A 22,713-nucleotide genomic window follows, 5' to 3' on the forward strand; every position below is an offset into this window, starting at 1 on the left:
CATATCTTAACAATGACAATCTTCTCAAATGAGGGACTAATGTGTATACACTTGGGACCCACTGATATCCACATGTTATTGAATAATATGATTATTAGAAGTTGGCATTTTGCTGAATTAATGTTGCTAGTTTCTGCAAAATATTTTTGAAGTTCTAAAGTTGAGACACTTTCAGTTAGTACCATTAAGAGACAATTTTCTCTCTCTTTAAATGACAGGGATCTCTGGATGTGTGGCGTATTTCAAGGTGACCGGCTACACTCTCCCCGTCCGTGGACCTAGCGACATGGTTGAGGTCTGGCCCAGCTCAACTCTGGTCCAGTCGAGCTGCGGCTCTTCGGGCTTCTGCATCCCCTCACCCTGCTCAGAGGAGGACACGACCGCGTTGACCTGCCTCTCCGCACACTGCCAGAACACGCCGGGGTGTGGACTCGCCAGGGACGGCGGGTTCTGCATCTGTTTACACAACGCCACCGACTGGGCTTGTGACATCTGTGCCTCCATTACGGAAAACCCTAGTGGCTGCTCTGACCCTCGGCGCGGCGACGCTCCCCTGTGGATCATGGCCGTCGTTCTTCCCGTCTCCTTCGTTCTGATTTGCATAGGGCTGCTCATTGCCCAGAGGCGGCAGAGTGTCAGTGGTCACGGTGAAGAAGATCAGATCGATATCTCGCCGCGGCGAACGAAGCGAGGGACCGACAACACAGTGTTTTGCTTTGACGACAGCAGCACACTGACAGAAGGCGCGTCCGTGGGAGAGGGCAAACCGCCGGACATTATTTGGGACGACGAACGGAGGTCAAGTGCAGAGCTTTACTGTGACGCCGGTCCATCCGGTGTTCAGATTGTGGAATCGGCCAGTGAACTGGAGTACTACGAGCGAGGCAGCATCCACAGTGATTCTCATTCAGACATGGCCTCCTTGAAATTCAGCTGGGCCAAGCCTTTCTACAGCGCAAACTGTGACCGAGCGAATCCTAAAGGGTGCGGAGATGGTCGGATGTTATTCACGGAACTCGAGAAAGACTCCTTGAGCCAAGGTGGGAGGAATGGGTCTCCACTGAACGCCAACACCTCTGCCTCCCCAAAGAAGCAGCTGTTAACACAGTTCTATCCCGGGTTGACACAGAGTGCGCAGCCTCAAAATATGCAGCCCTGTTGCCTGCGGAGGGTCCCAAAACCAGGGTTCACGGAGCAGCCCACACAGTGCCTCTCCATCGAAGAGGTCAGAAGGTTAAACAGGCCTCGGGAGCAAATTGAGCCCTGCGAGGTTCAGCCACGTCAAGCAGCCGAAAGGCCGGTCAGGTTAACGACACTGATTGACAGCTCATCTGACAGTGAAACATATAGTGCGTTCACCTGCTCCGAGTTTGAGTGTGGAGGAGAGTTTCCTCTCACCAGGACAAAAGAAGGTACACATGACCAAGGATTAATTTCCACACGCAGCTGCAGAGAACAGGATATCTCACATCATGCCCAGGGTGTGTTCAAAGACAATAGCCACCCCGCTGAAGCTGAGTGCAAGACTGAGAGCACACTCCCTGATGCCATTGAGCAGTGGGAAAATTTACTGAATATGCATCTACATTTTAACACCTATGCCGAAGTGTTTGAGGATATTGCGCGTCTGCCCACTGAACTAAAACATGACTGTGACATGCAGAGTGACTTAGAAGAAATCATTTGAGAGATTGAGAAATATTTGTGTTGTATTACTTGCACAACTGTGGTCAAATATAGATTATGCTTTAATTGTTATTACATCTGTACCTTGTAAAATGAATTCTAACTAACAGTATTCGTATCAACTTGGCTACTTTAAAAAAAATCTTTAATTTAAATAATAAAAAAAAAAATGCACATCATTTTGATCACATTCTGCAAAATCCCACAACAATGATTGTTGTAATTTACTTACAAGACGAAACAAGTGTTTTTGATTAGGATAGACAGACTGAATATACTGATCATGCCTACCTCCCACTACAATGAGAGTTAAGTATATTTTCCTTACAGTCCATATAACACCCTTTTTGATGGATGGATCATAGGATAATGGCGCTTATAAATACAGAAAAAACCCATGAAACTACATCTGATTGAAAATATGAATTAAACATTTGGATGTCACTGTTTCATGCTAATAATTAAGCAGCCTTACCCAAGGCTTATTTTTTCCTGACTTGAATTTGTCATAATTTCATAATTTCATGTTTTACGTTTAAGTGTAAATAACCACCCGACAGTACACCATCCTTGCGGTCCCCTTGAATATGCGTACCTACTGTACTATTCCCCCTAACCACTACAAAGCTGGGTAGTATTAAGTGCCATGGACAAGTGGACCAGTGCAAGTGGACCAGTGTACTCACTCGCTCTTGGCTGAATCTTGTTTTGGGTGGTGATGTAAAAACACCTGCATCATAGCAGGCTCAAGATGGACAAAGTAGTCTATAACCTGTTCCTCCCTGTCTCTCTCCTCCACAACCTGGCTTGACTAGACATAAGGAGAGAGAGATGATTACAATTAACTGGTACATTCAGTTCCAGAATTGTTGGAATTCCCTGACAAAGATGTGCAAAAAGCTGTACAATTTAAACAATACCATACTGGTAATGAGCAAATAGTTGTTTATTCAATGAATGCATGGAGCTGTTCCATCTTATTTCATATGATACTAACTACTCAGTTCATACAGATTTCAAGTATTCAAATATCAATGATGAATATTGCATAAGGTTTACACAGTTACACCTTCTTGTTTTATATTCATGTTCAGGGAGGAGTAATAGTTAGAGTTTGACCTACAATTAATGTGCCTACCACGTGAAGGTGCATGATCAATGGACAGCACAAAAACTATTTGTGTAGGTGGAGACTAGAGCTACCACAGATAGTAATAAGTTATAAGAGTAAGTAATCCATACCATATATATCCTTATAGTTACCTTATTACCATACTTGGCTGAAAATAAACTTTGCTGCCTGTTGTGAATGTGTTTTCCCTGTATGCTAATACATAAGTAGGCATACATTTTTGCAGTTGAGCAAAAATTTGCAGTTGAGTAGGCTATATGTGCTGTGTTTTTATGTCTTCCATCGAGGACCACCTTGGAAATAAGTGTTTTAATTAGGGATGCTCGATATTGGCTTTTTTACCGATACCGATATACCGATATTGTCCAACTCTTAATTTCCGATACCGATATCAACCAATATCAACCGATACCGATATATGCAGGGTTTCCCCCCCCCAAAAAACGGAATAATTTCAGGTAATTAACATTACATATCTCTTGTTGTGGAATTAACACAACATTATGCATACTTTTGACAATAAATAAAATCAGAATTTGTTCTTACTTGCTTGCCTGGGTAAATAAAGGTTATAGAAATGTAAAAAAAAATTGCAGTTGAGCTACAGGTGTTGTATATTATATAGCCTTTTCATGCATCTTTATCAAGGGAACCCTTATCCTAATGATTTTTTAAATAATATTATGATGATACGATATGGACCTAGTAGTTGGGTCATCTCTGGCACTTTGTTTCTCAATGGATTTGTCATCTAGGAGGGTTAATAAACAAATTTAGCCGGGGTGTATATTTTTAAAAGGCAGGGGAAATTTCCACAATACATGGTACCAGCCCCATCTCGGTCATGTACCAGCCCCCTCTCAGTCATGTACCAGCCAGCCCCCTCTCAGTCATGTACCAGCCCCCTCTCAGTCATGTACCACCAGCCAGCCCCCTCTCAGTCATGTACCAGCCCCCTCTCAGTCATGTACCAGCCAGCCCCCTCTCAGTCATGTACCAGCCTCCTCTCAGTCCTGTATACCAGCCCCATCTCAGTCATGTACCAGCCCCCTCTCAGTCATGTACCACAGCCCCATCTCAGTCATGTACCAGCCCCCCTCTCAGTCATGTACACAGTCAATTTCGCTGAGTAAATTTTACTCAAACTGAGTAAAATTTTACTCACTTGGGCTCAAATGGACTCAGTTTGAGTAGAATTGACTGTGTACCTGCACGACTGGCAGGGGGGTGCTTAGTAAGAGATGTGATCGGGCCAGCCCAGTGTCAGTCAGTACCAATGGCCCGCTGTCTCAGCCTAGTAGTGGGCCGGTCGTTGACCAAACTTTTTGTAAAAAGTAAAAAATAAAATAAAAATAAAATAAAATATTTTATTTAATTTTTTTATAAATAATTTTCTTTTAATCAAATCATAACGGCCCAAAGATGCGTCGGCCCACCGGGCAAATGCCCCATATGCCAGATGGCCAGTCCAGGCCTGGTTATGAATATCTGTGGGGTACAGGTGGACAGACCCGCCTGCAGAAACAAATTAGTGGGTGGGCATAACATTTTCTCGGGGGGGCATAACAGGTTCCCTTTCATCTGTTTCAGCTGGGATAGCGGCACTGTGGCTTGCTTGGCGCTGCCCACAGTGCTGAACTAAACAGCAGAGAGGCAACTGGAAAATCTAATTTCTCTCTCTCTTAAGAACATTCACTTATACAAAAACAGACTGAACGGATATATATATATATATTGTATAGAGGTCCAGAGTAGTGTCCTAATACCACGTGAGGCGAAAAACAACACTCGGACCAGGAGTGGCAGGGGTGCAGGCCTCTTATCCTGGCTCCGTGATGAAGTGAGGGTTCTCAGGTGTGTAGGCCGGCCCAGGTAGGCAGCATGATGATGAGGCGGGAACAGGAAGAGACCCATATAAGGCCGTGGAGACCTGCTGACAGACAGGGGAGAGAAAGGCCCTGGCTGTGGCTGTAACAGAATCTAATCTAATCTCATTTTGATCAGTCGCAAATTGCTTTTGCGTTGCCTGTGGATTCTGTGTGCACATGGTTCTGTGGTTGCATGCTCTTATAAGGAGCTGGCAGGGTGTTAATATATGCAAATTCAGGTGTACGAGAATGTGCGTTCAATTTAAGAATCAGTGGCATTCCTCATTCGGGGGAACGTTCAGGAATCCGGTGGGGATCTTTCTTAACCCTTGAGCACCCCTTCAGAAAATCATGTCGTTTTACCCTTTGTGCAAAAAATGCTCAGTTCTTAAAAATGCTATTATGATATATGAATCTTTTCATTTTTTTTTACTTTTAATGCATTAAAGCTTTCACCAACTTCAATACCGATCATAACTATTAAATGTACTTCTGTATTTCTTAAATCATTAATTATTTATACATTATTATTATTAACACTTTATTGCCATTTCAAAATGTATTTATTTAAGGACAGGCTTCTATCAACATTGTCGCACCAGTAATGTTGTTTAGCCCGGTCTAAACTAGGAACATGCATTGCAAGTTTTTTTCAGTTATTAGATAATTGATTTAGAAAGATTTGTTGCCCAATGATCGGACATTAAGAAGGCGAGTGAGGCCGGCCTTGGCTGAGCGATGTCTGAGGTTACTAGGTGTTACAGAACGTGTTGAATATTTCTTCTTGAGCCTTATTGTAGTGAAATGGGAACAGCATGGTTTGTTATTGGAACAGACTGATAGCTATAGGCTGCTATCTGCGTTTTGGGGATGGTGCCTGGCTGTAAATGAGACCAGCATTTATAATAATAATAATAATATACTTTATTTGTATATCAACTTTCATACAAGAATTGCAGCTCAAAGTGCTTCACAGCATTAAAAAATGATTAGCACAAAATTGGCAGATCAAGAGCAATGCATAAAGTGAAGACATAAAATAACGAGCATCAAAATAGACAAAGTCAAGGCAAGACATAGAACATCAAATCACACAATTCTTCATACTAGGATCCAACATCCAAACAGGCCTCCCAATGCTTGACCATCACACACAACATGTTGTTCATGTTCAGATGCTCTGGTCTGGTCAGTATGCTACAACACTCAACTGCTCCACTGACAGCAGCACACTTGAACTCCATACCTGGTTTGATTTGATTTGATATTTGATTTCTCTCGAACATAGAAACATAAAACAAGTAAAAAAAACTAAAAGGTAAAATAGTCAAAGACTATTTCCATACAATAAGTGTTCGAGAAGGAACAAAAAAAAGAAAAAAGCCCTGCCCCTTCCTTACAATATTTTACATTATAATGTAATACAGATAAAAAATAATATAACAAATAATGAAAAATAAAATAAAAGTACAGTTTTTTATATATCCAAATATTCAAATGAGAAAAAAACATGTATTAGGCAGTCACATTACTGCTCAAGAGAGAGAGAGAGAGAGAGAGAGAGAGAGAGAGAGAGAGAGAGAGAGAGAGAGAGAGAGAGAGAGAGAGAGAGAGAGAGAGAGAGATATCTTAGATATCTTGTCTTTTTCTCTTCATCTTCTTCATCCTCCTCTTGATGAACTGATGAATTCTGAGGACATCCTGGTCACACTCAGAGAGATACAGTATTTGGGTTTCCACAGGGGCTGTATTTGTGAAAGTGAAAGAAAGTGTGGTGGTGTGTTTATGTCACAGGCTCCCAACACAGTAATACAGAAAAACAACAGGTAAATTGTAATTAATAAATTGTATTAAAATGTGTGAAAACACAATGGGATACGGGAACAGAACATCTCCTAATTTCAGACTGCTTGCTGGTGGCCTGAACGCAGCGCAACCTGGTGACGAGGAACCCCAGGAGGCCGTAGCAGCCAGTAGGATGGTTTGAGCGGTACCCTGGCTGACCAGCACTGACCGGGTGGGGATCAGGTGGGGCACATGGTACTGCTGCTACAAGCACAAAAGCTGTCCCCGCCACCCTAATGGACCAGGGCAGCATCTAATGATAAAAGAGTAAAATATAATAGACAGAGTAAAATAGTGCAATAGTGCAGTGCAATAAAATAGTTAGTAAAATAGAATAGACACATAATGATAAAAGAGTCAAATAGAATAGACAAAGTAAAACAATGCAATAGTGCAGTGCAACAAATAGTTCTCATTTACAGTACAACAAGCAGCAGAGTGTATTAATCAATGATCTAATAACTGTAACTGATCTAATTCCTATAGATCTGGCTAAACAACATTACTGGTGCGACAACGCTGATAGAAGCCTGTCCTCCAAAATATAAATATTATCAGTTGGTCAGACAAAACAGGAAATGGGGAGGGATTGCCACTATTTTATCTACATTGTTCATATGTAATGACATTGACATGGGTGAATTTATATAATTTGAATAGCTTGCTATTGAGCTCAAAGCTGAACTGTCTTTCCTCATCATCACATTACCGACTACCAAAATACTCATCAGTATTTATGCAAGAATTATCAGAGCTAATCTCAGTCGGGATCATTAGATTAATTAAGATTAATCATACATGGAGATTTTAATATTCATATTAATGGAGCGACAGCATCCAGTGTATATGATAGGGTGTTGTTGATATTTTCAACCATGCAGAGAGCAGTCCAGGCTGGATGGTTCAGTTAGTCTCATTGTGAGAATGGGTTTTAGGTGGAGGCCAATCGCTGAACACAGGAGAAGAGAGAATGGAGCGTTTTAGGGTATTTTAATATTGTTCCCCAAGCAGACAAGTTTGACATCAGGAATGTGCAACAGACAGGGTTAGAATGTTCTTGTGGGAATGAGGAGAGGTGCAATCCAGTGCAGCTGTGGGCAGAAGACACAGGTCTGTGTCGCGAGAGGGCAGGGGCACTCTTTGTGCAGCAGGAGGTGTCCAGGCTGGAAGGTTCACTGGAGCTGGGGTCCTAGGTAACTAGAATAACACCACGATGAGGTCTGGTCAGAATCTGCTGGAAGATGTAGTGCCTTGCTGATCAGGGGATGAGATACAGCTGTGTGGAGTGAGGTGCCTGGCAGCGTGTGAATCAAGAGATGATGTGCAGCCGTGTTGAGTGAGGAGCTTGACAGGGGGTGAAGGGGTGCTGCCCATATAAGGATGTGAGGCTTCCGTTGTGAATGTGGGAGAGGATGAGGAGGAGTGAAGAAAGTGTGTGGTGAATGTGGAGGGAGGATGAGGAGGAGTGAAGAAGGCTCTAGCCGTGATTATGACAGGACCCCCCCCTCTACGGGTGCCTCTTGGCGGCCCTCCAGGCCTGTCAGGGTTGGCCAGATGGAAGTCCCGGATGAGGTCCGGGTCCAGGACCATCTGGTGAGAGACCCAGCTGCGCTCCTCGGGGCCGTAGCCCTCCCAGTCGACCAGGTACTGGTAGCCGTGGCCACGGCGCCGCACGACCAGCAACTGCCGGACAATGTAGGCCGGGTGGTCGTCGATGACCAGCGGAGGGGGAGGCTCCGGAGCTGGGGGAGACAGGGGACTGGACACCACCGGTTTTAACTGGGAGACATGGAAAGAGGGATGAATCCGCATATGGGAGGGAAGCTGGAGTTTGACGACTGAGGGGTTAATGAGGGACAGAATCTTGTACGGACCAACAAAACGGAGGGTGAGTTTACAGGAAACAGATTTGAGTGGCAGGTCCCGAGACGAGAGCCAAACCATCTGACCTGGTTGATAGTCGGGGGCCGGGGTCCGGTGGCGGTCGGTGAATCGGCGGTTCAGCGGTGCGGAGAAGTGCGGCCCTCGTGTCCTCCCATATCCTCCTGCAGCGGCGAAGGTGGTCCTGGACCGATGGAACAGCGATCTCCTCCTCCTGTGCAGGGAACAGTGGGGGTTGGTAGCCCAGAGAGGACTCGAAGGGGGACTGACCTGTGGCTGTGGAGGACAGAGAGTTGTGGTCGTACTCGATCCACGGCAGGAAAGCACTCCAGCCAGAGGGGTCCCGGGTCGTCACGCAGAGGAGGGCGGACCCCAGGTCCTGGTTGGCCCTCTCCAACTGGCCGTTGGTCTACGGGTGGTATCCGGAGGAGAGACTGACCGTGGCCCCCAGGGCCCGACAGAAGGCCTTCCAGACTTGGGAGATGAATTGAGGACCCCTGTCGGAGACGATGTCCACCGGGATACCGTGGAGGCGGAAGACGTGGAGCACAATCAGGTCCGAGTTTGGGGAGAGCAACAAAGTGCACAGCCTTCGAGAAATGGTCAACAATAGTGAGAACGACTGTGTTACAGTGTGAGGGGGGCAGGCCGGTGACGAAGTCCAGGGCGACGTTCGACCAGGGCCGACCGGGATCAGGGAGCGGACGGAGAAGCCCGGTGGGTGGTCGGTGGGAAGCCTTTCCACGAGCACAGACGGTGCATGTAATGACGAAGGAGCGGGTGTCCTCCCTCATGGAGACCCACCAGAAGTGCTGCCTCAGCAGGGACAGGGTACGGTCGATCCCAGGATGACAGGCGAACCGGGAGGCGTGGACCCACTGGAGCACCTGGGAGCGGACAAGGTCGGGGACAAAAATCCGGTTAGGTGGGCCGTTACCTGGATCAGGCTGGACGCGCTGAGCCTCCCGGACGACGGACTGGATCTCCCAGGTGGCAGCGGCCACCAAGCAGGAGGAGGAGAGGATGGTGTCAGGGTGTGCGGGACCCTCTTCGGGGACAAACTGCCAGGAGAGGGCGTCTGGCTTGGTGTTCTTGGAGCCTGGCCTGTAGGTCAGGGTGAAATTGAACCTGGCGAAGAACAGCGCCCAGCAGGCCTGGCGGGAGTTCAGGCGCTTGGCCATCTGGACGTAGGCGAGGTTCTTATGGTCCGTCCAGACCAGGAAGGGGATCTCTGAGCCCTCCAGCCAGTGCCTCCATTCCACGCAACACTAAAGATACCTCCTAAACTAACTAACAGCACAAAGTGCCAGAGCCTTCACCAGCTCTATTACCAGAACACACAAAGAGCTCTCCCACACAGACCAAGAATAGTTACCACAACCAAACGAACCAGGGAGCTAACTAACACTGCACACAAATGGGGTATATGAAGGAGTGTGGAGCTTGATTGCTTGACGAGCCTCAGCTGCTGCTGCCTGCTGTTGTTGTTGCTGGAACTGAGACACCTGAGAATGGGGATATGTAGACACAAGAGGGAGACAAAAGAAAACAAACAACACATGCCTATACAACAGCTTATTATACATTTCCCCCTCTATATATATATACACATAAGGACACCGTCCGTAACAGTAGCAATGCGGAAGCGGGAAACTACCCCAGCGTCGATGAGGTTCTCGTCAGCACCTGAGTTAACCAGGGCGGACAGCGGGAGTGACTGGCCATTGAGACACAGCGTGGCACTGAATTGCATATTCGGACCGGAGCTGGGAGCAATGTCAAGATTCTAACAGGCGCCCAGCGTCACTGCCGAGCCCCGCCGTTTGGGCGAATCGAACATGAAGCGATGGAGTGGCCGAGTTGACCGCAGTATAGACATGTCCCCGTCGCGAGTCTGTGACGGCGTTTGTCGGGGGGGAGGCGAGAGCGGTCTAGGTCCATGGGCTCAGAGGAACTATCTTCGGCGCGGACGGCACGGGGAGAGTGAGGTGAGCTGGACACTGGAGAGCGAGCGCTGTTAGCCTTCTCTCGGCAGCGCTCGCGAAGGCGCATACCCAGTTCTCTGGCTAAATGAATTAACTCGTCTAGGGAATCCGGCTTTTCTTTAGACGCCAATTCGTCTTTTAGAACGTCGCTCAGACCTTGGCAAAAAGCCCCTTTTTTTTTTTTTTTGATCTTTTTCCCCCTCCATTTTCCTCCGATTTTCTCCCATCCCAATGTTAGTCGTATGCCAATTCCCAGTCCCTTCCTGGTCGCTGCGCACTTACCCCCCACAGTCAGATCATCTGGGAGAGTGGAGGCTACCACGTGCTTCCTCTGACACACGTCCAGCCAATCACCGCTTCTTTTCACCTGGCAGCGCGGATTCTCATCGAGAGGGCGTAGCGTGTGGGAGGATCACACTATCCCCCTCAAGTCCTATCCGCGCTTAGCAGGCGCCCCGACCGAACTGTAGGAGTCGCTGTTTACAACGACCCGGACCCACCCCGCCAGCTTCTCCCACCCTCTAATACAGCCAATTGTATTAGTGCAGACGGCCAGCCAAGCTGGTGACAACCCCGGAGCGGTGAGCTGGATTCGAACAGGCGAATGCCACCTAACCGCCCTGTAAAAAGCCCCTTGTAATGGAATGTGCACGGGGCGTCCAGGTGAGCGGAGTACTGGAGCGGTGGTCCTGGGGCACAGAGAGAACAGTATTAGGACAAGGCAATTCAACAAGGCTTGAGCAGCAAGGCTAGGGTTAGTTGTCGTACCTAGGAAGTTAGGTTAACACTCTGACGAGGGTAGAGCAGGATCCGTGGGCTGAAGTACCATCTCGCTGACGAGGGGATCTCTCTCAGCCATGTCAATCAGCTCAGTGGCAGTGTGGGAATCCGGGGATCGGATGCTGCCCATATAAGAGCGTGAGTGGATGAGGGGTGAGGAAGGCTTCTGCCGTGATGGTGTGGAAGGAGGAGGGGTGAGGAAGGCTCTCACCGTGATTATAACACATATTTGTATTCTTATTTATATTATCCTGCCTGTACCTCCCCTCCTCATCCCCCTGAATTTGCTGCGATGACCCCTGCATTTCCCCAAGTGGATTAATTAGATTGAAATGTATTATCGTTATACAGCAAATGTACAGTACAACTAAAAGACGGTTGGCATCCAACCAGAGTGCAAATGTAACAGTAAAATGCAATAGTGCTGGAGATTCTTTAGCCTAGCCCTCATTCCTCCGCGCATACCCTCTTCTGTTTACGCTCACGGCAGGGGCGAGGAATTATTATTAAGCTATTATATAATGTAATAATAAATAATAATAAATTCAAGAATTGCAGCTCAAAGTTCTTCACAGTAAACATGAAATAAATAGCAGCATAATAGACAAGGTCAAGGTTGTTTTGGGGCAGATCATTCGAATTTCAGTTTTGTCCTCATTTAGTTTCAGGACGTTTTTAACTGTTACTCATCCATTTATTTATTGCCAATAAGCAGTGGGTAATGGAGTTAATAGCTGCTGTATCATTTGGTTTTGCAGATATGTACAATTGTGTATAAACTGCATAGCTGTGGAAACCTACATTCTGTTCTCTGATATCACCCAGTGGTAACATGTAAAGGGAAAGAGTAAAGGACCTATAGGCAACTCCCTTGTGCAACCCCATAGCAGTCATAGAAATATGTTGGCCTCCTAGTTTAACATAGAATTTACTCCCTCTGATGTACATTTTGAACAAGTTTAACCAACTTATTTGAACTGAAACTATATTTTCAAGTACCTTACTAATGAAAGGGAGGTTGGATATCGGTCTATGGTTTGCCAGTGCATTACTATCTAAGTTTTTTTTAATAAGGGTTTTACAACTGTTGTTTTAAAGGCATCTGAGAACATACCAGTCATAAGGGAAGTGTTGATGATATCTAGCACAGGGCTTGAAACACTATTAAACACCCATTTAAAAAATGCTGTATGGTACAGGATCAATGTCTGAGGTGGAGGAGTTACATTCTGATATAGTTTTGCAAAGCTCATCTAATGTGACGCATGTGAATCTTCTCATAGTTGTTTTGCACGGTTTGCTGTAATCAGCGTTATTTTCATCATGAGTAATGCTGGATCTGATGGAAGTTATTTTGTTGTTGAAAAATACTGCAAGTTCTTCACATTTAACTGTTGAGGACTGAGGATGGGTGGGGGCAGTGTTGAGCAGTAGATCAATATAGGAAAAGAGGATTCTGGAATTTCCAGCGTTTTCTGTAATAATTGTTTTCTTGCTAGGTGGATAGTTTTGCAATAGTGAAGAATTGTGAGGTTTTTCTCTGTGATAGTCAATTATGTCAGAACACCTTTAGATTTGTGTCTGGTTTGAAGCTCGTATCTCTCTCCCTCCTATGCAAGGCTAGGGCCTTTTTCTTTGTAGGGTTAGGGGTCAGGTTGCCCAGGGCGACCTGCCGCGTCTCAACATTGATAAGCCTAGAGCCTGGTAGAAAGACAGCCTTGACATATTAACAGGGAATGACATCCAAGGATGGCCTGCATTCCTTAAGATAACAAATCCACATAAAAGGAGTGTGTTTCCTTTCATCATCACCAGTTATTGCAGCAGAGAGAGAGAACAGAGTGAGGTGAGACCTTATGGTTAATTGTCCTACAACTTTTAAGTGACTTTCTATTCGCATTTTATTCTGTTGGAATCCTCTGTTAGTTAATTAATCAAATTTCATTTTCAATTATAATTTTGGCTTCCAACGATTATGAAAACAAGATAATCAATTGTGAAACAATTGTGGAAATCCACTGTTCAAAAGGAAATCCACTGTTCAAAAGGCAAGTTTTGTTTTTTCTTAATGTTCAATACATGCATGATGTTTCCAAAGTCAATGACTAATCGTGTTAAAATAATCAGCAATCACTGGCTTCATTATCTGTTGGTACTGTATATGAGTGTGAACCCATTCATGCTGTGTGCTGTTTTCAGAGTATGCGCTGTCGCGCTGTCAGCTGTGTGCCTGTGGGGGGCGCTGTGTCTCAATTGGCTACAGTCTGTAGGTAAGTCACTGCCTCATTACCCAACATGATACTATCTGAACTGTCCTGAATGATGCTGTAAATCATTTAGTATGAAAATTAAGGATACCCTGTCCCCCCTATAAAAGACAGAAATGGGTATATATGGGTCTCAGAGGGTTAGTTAGTAACATTAGCTACTGTCAGAAGTGCACTACACACTATAAGTTAAGGTGAAATGCATATTGCTTTAATTTGCCTAAATCAAAGTTGGCATTTTGTTCATGCTGAGATGCTCTGGTCTGGTCATCAGTAGGCTACAACACTCACACATGCTTGTTTTAACAATGGGGAGTCACCCAGCCACTCACTCACCCAGCCACCCACCCACTCACTCACTCACTCACTCACTCACTCACTCACTCACTCACTCACTCACTCACTCACTCACTCACTCACTCACTCACTCACTCACTCACTCACTCACTCACTCACTCACTCACTCACTCACTCACTCACTCACACACTCACTCACTCACTCACTCACTCACTCACTCACTCACTCACTCACTCACTCACTCACTCACTCACTCACTCACTCACTCACTCACTCACTCACTCACTCACTCACTCACTCACTCACTCACTCAGTAAGCGCCTGAGACTCGTATTGGCTGGCTCCCGGGTCTCCCCACGTCTGGCAAAAAGCACATATCCATTCTGCACACATGAACCACAGGAGCAACAGATCAAGATGAGTGTCAGTATCTGGACTTACTACATGGTGGCCAGGTAACTGTACAAGCCAAGGTTCTACACCAGGGGTCAGCAACCTTTTTGATATGAAGTGCCATTTTAAAATGTTTTTGTTAATCAGTGTGCCATCAAACAAAACCTCTGAGCTACAGAGGAAGCCTCCTTAATATATTCTACGTTAGTGAATGGCTTTCTACATTTCACAATGCAATGAGCAATGTGACAGCTTGTTTGTGTTTGCTTCCCACACCTGGACATGGCACGTTTGATTGATTTAGCCATGTCTGCCTTAAATGTTTTCTTGTGTTTGGTCTCAAAATCACGTTTTCAAGACATAAAGTACACACAGTACGGTCCTTCTGAAACACAAAGCTTCTCTTCTGTTGACGAGGACTGGAATGCCTTTAGGTTTCTTAGCTAATGGGCCTGCCATCGTCTACCGAGCCCATTCAGTCAACGTTATTTCTTCCCCACCCCCATTTGGCGAAATTCTGCCCCAACTCTGCTCTCTGATTGGCTCTGACCCTCTTTTTTGATATATCAATAAAGGTAATTTGGCATGCAGATGAGAGGGCAGTTCAACATTTCCAAAAAAAGTTCTTCTCTTGCACATTTATTGCTAGTGTGCCATTGGTGAAGCTGCTGCGTGTCAATGGTGGCATGCATGCCTAAGCTTGCCAAACTAAATAATATCATGAGAGACAGAAATACCTGAACTCACACTTATGGAATGAAATGTTACTTTTCTTTAAATGTTTCCTCTATTCACTGGTACAGTGTATGTATTTATTCATCTATTTATTTATTTATTTCCAAGCAACATCCACTACACCAGTGCTTCTCAAACTTTTTCTGTCAGGCCCCCCTTTGGCGGACCAAAATATCTTGGGCCCCCCCTCCCCCTCGCGACAACAAAATAGTCATGAAATGGGCCATGTTTAAATTTATTGAAATAACACCAATATCGTGACCTTTCAAATTGACAACACCTTCCCTCGCGAGAGCCACCTTGCCTCGCTGTGAAACAGCACTGCAGAATGGTCAGCTCCCATCTCCTCACACAGCGCAGAGAACAGGCGCGCTTTCAGGGGTCGGGTTTTGATGAAATTTACCACGTTTATAACTTCTGTCAAAACCTCATTCAGCTCAGGGCTAAGCTGTCTTGACGCTGGCGCCTCTCTGTGAATTTACAGTGCGTCCATTGCGCGTTTGGCGAGACCCCCTTGATGAGCGCCTGTAGCCCCCTCCTTTTCCCTGCCATGGCCTGCGCACCGTCAGAGCAAAAGCCCACACAGTTCTCCCATTTCAGTCCATGTTCTGTCAGGTAACTGTCAATAATTTTGAAGAGCTCATCAGCTGTCGCTCTGTTTTTGACATATTTGCAAAACAGCAGATCTTCACTCAGTGACTGGGAATTTACAAAGCGAACATAGGAAATAAGCAAACAGTCTTTATTGCTGTCAGTTTTTGACAAGGCAACACGCATGTCATCCTCGTTACCATAGTGTAGTGACTACACTATGGTAACAACCGATGAGGTACTCAAAAAACTGAGCGCCTCCAACCTAATAAGGCCACTGGCCATGACAACATCCCCTCCAAATTCCTCAGAGACTCAGCAGCCGCCATCACCCCAGTCATCACACACATAATAAACCTCTCCATAAAACAGGGACACGTCCCCAAGGACTTCAAAATTTGCGAGAGTGACCCCTCTGCACAAAAAGGGCAGCAAATTAGACCCAGGCAACTACCGCGCTATTTCTATTCTTACCTCCATCTTGAAAGTCATGGAGAAAATAGTCTACGAACAGGTCGAAAAGTACCTGGCGGAAAAAAAAATCGAATCTACGAATTCCAATCTGGCTTCAGAACATCCCACTCCACTGACACATGCCTTCTCTATTTGAACGACCACATCAAACAAGAGGTGGACGCAGGCAAATACTGCGGCATGGTCATGCTGGACCTACAAAAGGCCTTCGACACTGCCAATCACTCCATTCTGATTGACAAGCTAAAAGCAATTGGTTTTGATAGTTTATCAGTGAGCTGGATGCAATCCTACCTGGAGGGGAGAGAGCAGATGGTGGAGGTAAACGGTACTCTACCCCCCCCCCCCCCCCCCCTCACAGTGAGCTGTGGTGTTCCATAAGGAAGCATACTAGGACCGCTACTGTTCCTAATTTATGCAAATGTCATGTCGTCAGCTTGTGACTGCAACTTGTTCTTGTTCGCGGACGACTCAGCCCTGCTGGTCTCTGGGAAGAACAAGTTACAGGTTGAAAAAATCCTCAGCTCAGAACTCGGCAGAATCTGCACCTGGCTCGCTGATAACAAACTATCATTACACCTGGGTAAAACAGAGTCCATTCTCTTCGGATCAAATAACAAACTCAGCAAGACCGACAGCTTCTCAGTTACAGTGGGTGACAATATTGTCACAAGGAAAGATGAAATTACATACTTAGGTTCCATTCTAGAGGCAAATCTTTCTTGTGACAAAATGGCATCCAAGGTAATACAAAAGTCAACCAACAAACTAGATTCTTGTACCGGATCTCCTCTCTGGTAAACAAGAATACCCTGAAGACTCTGGCAGGAGCACTCATTCAAGGGTACTACGACTATGCTTGTACCTCATGCTACCAAAGCACCTCAAAGGTGCTAAAAACAAGATTACAAACATCACAAAACAAACTGGTCAGACTTCTACTTGACCTTACCCCTAGAACCCACCTCACTAGGGATGGGTACCTTTCACATTTGAACCGATACCGGTACCGGTACCGGTACCTGTGAATCGATACCGGTACCCAACGGTACCTTTTTTCGGTACTTTAGTCTCAAGAAATTTAATTTACCTACCTCAGTCGTAAAAAAAAAGAAATCCAAACTTCAAATAACTACAATTTCGACAGTTTTCGGCTTGTCATTGCTCCGACTGCTTTGTTGTTGAATCAAGTCAAATCCTAGGTAAGCATATATTGTGCGTGTGAACGTTGACATGAAAAGAAAAAAGTAAAAAAAAATAAAAAAAATAATTTTTTTTTTTTTTTTTTTTTTTTTGGTTTCTCACTTGATTCGATACTCGGTAGTACCGACGTGTTTCGGTTCGGTACCTCAAAAGTACCGAATTCGGTACCCATCCCTACACCTCACCCCTGCCCACTTTGACTACCTAGGATGGCTTAGAGTAGACGACAGAGTACAGCAACTTGCAATGGGCCTGGTCTACAAGATACACTATACGACTAAGATACCCATGTACATGTCAAAATACTTCCCAAAGGTCAGTGAATACCACGATCACAACACCAGAGGAAGCTCAACAAATCATGTTAAACCCAGATTCGGCTCAAACAAGGGACTAAACACGTTTAGCAATTATGCCACATCAATGTGGAACGCCCTACCCAAAGCTGTAAAGGAATGTGAATCCCTACCAACATTCAAAACCGCTCTTAAAGAGCACCTACGGGAGGCTGCAATTAGAAACTGGCCACCGTAAATGTCCAAACCCCCCACCCCCACCCCCTCCTAATAGTCAGTCTCCTCCCCACCGCATGTATATAATCTCTCCCACCCACCCACCCCCTCCTAATGTACAGTCTCTTCCCCACCGTATATATTCTCTCCCCACCGTATGTATATTTCTCTCCCACCCACCCACCCCCTCCTAATGCACAGTCCCCTCCCCATCCATCATATGTATATACTCTGTCAGGATCTATGGGTAACAGTACTGTATATTTGTATATCGTATACGTCACAAATGTAACAGTACTAAATACCTGTATGTCATGTATGTCCCTATGCCATAAATGTCATGTTGTGTATGTCACTATGAATTGAAAATGGGGGACCCTGATGTAAACAAGACAAACGTCTTTCTCTGGTTTGCATCCCCTTAACAATTGTGTGTATTGAGCCGTACTGTATTGTACCCATTCTGCAATCTGTTAAATAAAGTTTTCATTCATTCATTCATACAGACATCGTTAATTGGGTTTATATTATATGCATCATAGTTGAAAGTTTATACTGATGTTAATAGCTGTGTTATAACACAATAGTTCAATCAATCATTTCTTTACTGACTGCATGATTTCTTTCATCAGATAACAGTATTACAGTACTGATTACACTGGTCAATGGGAATGACTCCTGCTCTGGCAGAGTGGAGGTCTACCATGATGACCAGTGGGGGACAGTGTGTGATGATGACTGGGACATGAACGATGCTGTGGTGGTGTGTAGACAGGGATGTGGTGGAGCCGAATCTGCCCCAGGCGAGGCCCTCTTTGGCGAGGGCAGTGGCCCGATCTGGATGGATGATGTTGCCTGTACAGGCGAAGAGTTGTCTTTAACACAATGTATTCATCCAGTGTTTGGTACTCATAACTGTGCTCATTGGGAAGATGCTGGTGTGGTCTGCTCAAGTAAGAATCTGTACTTTTCTTAAAATGTTTCCTCTATACAATGGTATTTATTCATCTATCTATCTTTTTTTAATTTTAAATTTTTTACATACACTACAGTCTGCATTAATTGGGTTTATATTATATGTCTAACAGGTAATATTTCCTGAATGGTACTTGAAACAGTATTCATTATTGAGTTTGTGCACCATAGTTGAAGGTATATAGTGAGGTTAATAGCTGTGTTATAACACAATAGTTATCAATCATTTCTTTACTGACTGCATGATTTCTTTTACAGTATCAGTCCAATATCGACTGGTCGATGGGGAGGACTCCTGCTCTGGCAGAGTGGAGGTCTACCATAATGACCAGTGTGTGATGATGACTGGGTCATGGACAATGCTGAGGTGGTGTGTAGACAGCTGGGATGTGGTGAAGCCGAATCTGCCCCAGGCGAGGCCCTCTTTGGCGAGGGCAGTGACCCGATCTGGATGGATGATGTTTACTGTACAGGCGAAGAGTTGTCTTTAGAACAGTGTGCTCATCCACCATATGGCACTCATAACTGTGATCATAGTGAAGATGCTGGTGTCATCTGCTCAAGTAAGAATTTGTACTTTTCTTTTTTCCTCTATACAATGGTATTTATTCGTCTATCTGTTTTTTTTTGCAATATCCACTACAGTCTGCGTTAATTGGGTTTATATTATATGTCTAACAGGTCATATTTCCTGAATGGTACTTGAAACAGTATTCATTAATGAGTGTGTGCATCATAGTTGAAGTATAGTGATGTTAATAGCTATGTTATAACACAATAGTTATCAATAATTTCTTTACTGACTGCATGATTTCTTTCATCAGATAACAGATTACGACTGGTTGGGGATGACTCCTGCTCTGGCAGAGTGGAGGTCTACCATGATGACCAGTGGGGGACAGTGTGTGATGATAACTGGGACATGAACAATGCTGAGGTGGTGTGTAGACAGCTGGGATGTGGTGAAACCCTGCCTGACCCAGACAAGGCCCACTCCAGGAGAAGCACCCATACTCTTTTTTTCTTGGTATGTTTCAACAACACGGGCAGCCTTATCTTTATGCAAATCTATGTTAATTCACTTTATTGTGAATTATGAAATACATATTATGGCCACATGGTTGCTTCTGATGGATTTGCACAAATAAATTAAACGCGCTTTCTTGACATTTCAACATAGGTTGTTGTATAAATGTATCATTTCTATGATGATTGGAGCAATGGTTGTGGAGTATTGTGTAGTTAAGCTTCACCCTCTCTTATTGTTAATTGGTAAATAATTAGAACAATTGAATGAACTATCAAAGAACTGTCAACTTTTTAAGTGTTTGGCCAATAATGTTCCTGACCAAACATGGTTGTAATTGTGTAGGATGAGGAGTCAAATGTGTTGACACGGCCCCAACAGGTAGATTAAAATGTGTTTGCAGACATGCTTTCTAAATGTTAATATACATACTAAGTCTTACAATAATTGGGCCAACAGGCATCTCTCCATAATATTGGATATATATGGATATGAGGGACAGAAATAACAATATGTGTAAGTAAAAATGTTATTATTTTATTCTTTATTCTTATTTGTATTCTTATTTGTGACTTTTGTTTTTTACTACCTAAATGTTTACTGTGAGCGATCTGTAGTGCTGAATTTCCCTCGGGATAAATAAAGGATTTCTATTATATTCTATTAATCCCTTTGTTCTTTCCTCTAGGGGTTTGAAGAGCAGAATGAGACGAATCTGGGCCCTGTTCCCCGTACCTGGCTAACTGAGTTAGCCGGATAATTTCCAGCATAGCCTGACTTAAGCCAGACCTTTCCATTCCCCGACGCTCCATTGTCTAAATCACCATGACAACAGATCAAAAAGTTTGAGCCTGGTCGGGAGCAGGGTTAAGTTCAGTTAGCTGGATGAACCATGGCCACGCCCCCGCAAAGAAATGCCAGCTTGCTTCCTGAAATATTTCTCACAGTCTAGATCCCATTATACCATTCTGAATTATGTTTTTGTGCTTCGTTTTCCTAGAGGGGGCTTTTGAAATGTATAATAATAGAACTAAATGCTGATAATAAATCATATTGAGCCTATAGATTTACTTTGTCCTAAATAAAATAATGCACGTCATATACGGCGCTCGGAGTCGCGATACACACTGCATGTGGTTATTTTAATAACGGCACATTGCAAATGTGAATCCCGCGGGGATATTTTTAATGAATGAAACCTATCGGCCGTTTGGCTCTGATTAGTTTCATATATTCTCCGCTGTAGATTTGCTTAACGGAGCGCCCGGATTGTGTTTCATTCAAGCATAAAATTGAAGTGTCTATGCGTGGATTGTGGTTTTTGTGTGATATTGTAACTGGGATTAAAATGTCTGATGAGATGCGCTGTTTGAGGGATTTGAGAAATTGAATGAGCCGTTGACGTCACATTAATGCATTTGAGAATAAAGAGATAAAACTTCATTCAAAAGAAAAATATTCGATACACGGGTTTCTTGTCCATTGATGGATACACAATGAATATATCCCGTCTGGCACAGTGGTGCAACGGCTAGTGCTCAAACCTGTCAACCGGGCGACCCGAGTTCAAAACCCTGTGTTTCCAATATAATTTTTTTGGAATATAATATTAATGATTATACGCAAAAGTAGCCTAGTTTTAAGTAAAAATATTATAAATCTACATGCATTGAGGATGTCATTCTTTATATAGCTCTCAACGTGCACCAAATTGATGTATTTACATTGCAAAAAGAAGAAAAATACTAGGGGGATTCGAACGCGGGTCGTCTGCGTGAAAGGCAAAAGGACAAACCGTCACACCACAGTGCAGATAAGTAAAACATCCACCATACATCAATCAATGGATAAGAGAGCCGTATCCTTATTCTGAAACAGTTGAACTAATTATTTTCGCTAGCAAGATCTCATTTGATTATTCAATCCATAAACCTACTGCCAGCAGGAACGTTTAAAGAAATATAATCTGATTGATTGGGGTAATGGGGGATTTAAAATTAGCCTATAGATTATGCATTTAACTTGTCGGCGAGGCTATTGAGCCGCCTGCAATCTGTTAATAAAGTTTTAAAACAATCAATCAATCAATGCCGTTAGAAGATCAGGATTTCTGCTATCGACACCTGCTGTCTTTTCAACTGAAGCGACCGCGCGCAATTATCCAGAGTCTCAAGTCTGGTTCGAGTTAACGAGACTGAATCAGCGTTTGAGGAACAGGAAAATCCCGGCTTCAAACATCGGGTTAATTGAATCTGGATAATGGGACTCTTGATTGACTTAGTTGAACCAGGTACGGGGAATAGGGCCCAGGTCTACAAGTCTGCTTGATAACGGATCTGCTCAGTTCATTAACCAGATCCAGAGCATCATCAGGAGACTCAGGAAACCCCATCTGTTTCCTCTGGTGGTGGGAACTTTCTCTCTCTCTCCCTCTTTTTCTCTCTCCCTCTTTTTCTCTCTCTCTCTCTCTTTCTCTATCCATCTCTCTCTCTCAAATTCAACTTCCAATTATGTTTATTGGCATGACAGATGAAAAGCACATGTTGCCAAAACAGTACATGAAATGATAACATTGACACATTTCGGGACAATCAAGGACAGGGATTTATGTTTATTCAAATATATTCACCTCTTGCTATGTTTATTGGACAATGGTATCTATAATGTAGCCTATTCATTTTTGTAGACGCTTATTGGTTGATTTTTTATGCTACGTCATGTTCCTTTCCTATAAAACATCTGTACCATCATTGTGAGCCAATCTTTTGTTGTACACTGTGGTCTGTAACAAAGTGCTTCCCAGATCTGGTAAATAAACAGTTCTCACTTCATGACGGAATCCTGGATCAAGGTGTCTGTCTCAACTCACCTAAACTTCTATAAGGGAAAATTACCTTACATGTTTTATGTTTTATGTTTGTTTTTATGTAATAAAAGTTCAAACAAGCACTGCATTGTCAGAATCAGATGCTAGGTAGCATGACATCAAAAGCATAAAATATCAGGAATCTTTACACAATGATGAACCACAAATAAAATGATATCTTAGTTGCCGTTTTTT

This window comes from Notolepis coatsorum (assembly GCF_963971535.1).
Source record: "Notolepis coatsorum genome assembly, chromosome: 1".
NCBI lineage: Eukaryota > Metazoa > Chordata > Actinopteri > Aulopiformes > Paralepididae > Notolepis > Notolepis coatsorum.